The 2,984-nt window shown below is 38.8% G+C and overlaps 1 pseudogene; it reads left to right on the top strand.

Annotated features, from left to right (window-relative positions):
- The first annotated feature begins 2,000 nt into the window (after positions 1-2,000).
- LOC104919847 (odorant receptor 131-2-like) lies at positions 2,001-2,592 on the top strand (annotated as a pseudogene).
- Positions 2,593-2,984: the final 392 nt, after the last annotated feature.

Below are 2,984 nucleotides of genomic sequence, written 5' to 3'. Positions count from 1 at the left end.
AAAATTCACATGAACATGATCATTTTAAGAATGTTTTATTTCCAAATACTTATAAGCCTGCCTGTAACTGCGTTGATAATTAAGCAACTATTCAAGATCAAAACTGCTTTTGTTTTTTGTATCACTGCTCATTTGAGGTACTTTTTCATGTTTTTCATGTTGACCTCTATGTAATATTAATCACTGACCCTTTTAGCGTCCGGAAATAGCTACAAATATAACAGGGACTGTATCAATAATGACAACAATGTAACAATAAACAACTGCTGTTATGTTCTTTGTATTTGTTATCTATGCGAGGGATATTCATGTTAAGTTTAAAGAGCATTTTATATACAGTGGTCCCTCGTTTATCGTGGAGGATACGTTCTAAAAAATAACCTGCAATAGACGAAATCCACAAAGTAATCAGCTTTATTTATTACAATTATTATACATGTTTTAAGGCCGTAAAACCCCTAACCACACACTTTTATACACTTTTCTCAGAGAGGCATTAACATTTTCTCACATTTCTCTCTTTTTTAAACACTCTCAAAGTTCAAACTTTCGCGAGTCACACTGCAAGCGATTGAACATTTATGTAAATCTGGCTAGCCGAGCGCATTTTGTACAGTACTCCCTTAGTTAATCAGGACGCCGAACACAATGCACGTTCATACTGTACAGTACGCTGTAAAAAAAAGCATGCAAAATTACACTTAAAAAAATCCACGAAACAGCGAGTCCGTGAAAGGTGAACCCCGTTATAGTGAAGGACAGCTGTACTTCACAAACAATGATGGAGAAGGTTCAGTATGTTTAGCCTTTCACAGATCCGTCCACTAAGACAACTATCCTCTTTTCACTTTGCAAAACACACATGGACAATCCAGAAAGACTTTTTATACCTCCCATTTCTTGATCACAATACTCCTCAACGTATTAGACTTGAACTTCATTCGAGCCCACGTTGTCATGTTTCCAACCATTTTTGGGACCTACATTGCCTCTACATGGGTTGTAGTCGTGACAGTGAGTTTGTCCATGTGGAGCCTTACTGGGGACTGTCTGACACCCAATACCAATCTTGGCCCTTTGGCTTCTTTTACTGGGAGCTGATAAGGAGATTGTACATCCCGTCACGATTCCTTTTTCTAGGCCTCGCCACTAAGTTGTGAACAGGCCTGATATGAATCCTAGCTTGAATCCCCAAAGGTAGCTGGTGATCATCTCCTAGATCTGGGATGTAGTAATGTTTTATTGCTGTGTGGAGCAGAGCATGAGTGATCGATCCTTACACAAGTTCAGCCTGACCACAGTTTGGTCTCCTCAAAACAGATGCAGAACAGATCAAAGTGTGAAATGCTTTACATACACTGTAGTGTTAGACAGTGGTTTAGTCAGCACTCACAGGAGTTGTGTACAAGATAGACACTGAGGGAGACTAGCAGGACATGGTAATGACGACATTGTGGTGAGCAAATTTAAATTAGCTGCGTTGTACTCCCATTGCTCCTATAAAGTCTTCATGCACAGCCCTTGCTCAAAACACTAGAAAGACATCTGTTGTCTTCCAAAGGTTTGCAACAGTGCTATACCACTGCAGAGAACGGTTTGGTTTTTTTGTGATAAGAACCTAAATTTGACAACAATAACAATGATCTTAACAACTTGTGTATTTGCTTAGAAAACCGATGGCTGACAATAACTCATTGGTTGGTGGTGAGGTCTCACTGGTGCAGTTCAATGATCAGGTTATTATTGTGCAGATTCTGGTGATGATGTTTCTTTGCATCAACTCTTTGCTCATCATAACTTTTTTCAGAAAGGAGTGCTTCTACACAACTGCATGCTACATCTTATGTGTGTTACACTTTTGTCTGATAGTTTTGATGTTAGTCATGTCGGATATCCTCCCTCTGAACAATTTTGGATTTACCATGCAAGTTTGGATGTGTGTCATTATCTCTGCTGTAGTTCTTCTTTATATGAGAGTCACACCAGTCACTCTGACAGCAATGACCCTGGAGCGATATATAGCCATCTGCATGCCCCTGCGTCATGCAGAGCTGTGCTCCACACGCAGCACATGCATGGCATCCTCATCTTCACGGCCTCAGCTCTGTACCCTGCATTGTTGTTCTCTCCACCTTCTTTGCATCAGCCTCTCTTAGTTTGTACAAACAATACAGCTCGTGCTCTGTGGAGATATTTATGTTGCACAGATGGCAGGATCATGTTAGGTCAGCTGTACAACAATTTTACTTCTTGATTATGGTTATTATCATTGTATTTTCTTATGTTAAAATCATGAAAGTGGCCAAAGCTGCATCAGGAGGGGATAAAAAGTCGTCATGGAAAGGGCTCAGAACAGTAATCTTCATGGTTTCCAGCTGTGCTCTGTCCATCCAGCTGTGGACTCCATTCATAGAAACTGCTGTTATACAAAATAATGTTATGTTATTCATTAATGTCAGGTACTCTAACTACATTTTGTTTAATCTTACTCCAAGATGTCTGAGTCCTCTTATCTATGGCCTCAGGGATGAAACCTTTTTTCATGCATTGAAAAATTATGCCTGCTTTGGCTTTTATAAAAGAAATATTTGACAAGGCAAATAATAATAATATTTTGTAACAGAGGAATTGCACATGGACACATTATTAATGAATATGTGTGCAATCCCATAACTTGGTCTTTTGAATGTTTTATTTCCAAACCTTAGAACCTAACTCTACAGTTACATTTAAATTTAGTCATTTAGCTGACGCTTTTATCCAAAGCGACTTACAGAGAAGGGAACAATCAAGGTAGGTAGGAAAGACTTAGTGCAGGGGGGTCCAAACTTTTTTTAAGGAGGGCCAGATTTGACAACGTGAAGATGCCCCAGGGGCCAATACTAACATTTTAAAGATGAAGAACAATAAAAGTTACATACAAATGCACAGAGTTATGAGTAATGAGGCCATAAATATTATATTATAAAAAATAAAGCTTTGGG

This window comes from Larimichthys crocea, unplaced genomic scaffold, assembly GCF_000972845.2.
Source record: "Larimichthys crocea isolate SSNF unplaced genomic scaffold, L_crocea_2.0 scaffold686, whole genome shotgun sequence".
Taxonomy (NCBI): Eukaryota; Metazoa; Chordata; class Actinopteri; family Sciaenidae; genus Larimichthys; species Larimichthys crocea.
Note: the sequence above shows the minus strand (reverse complement) of the source record. Positions and strands in the feature narration are given on the sequence as shown.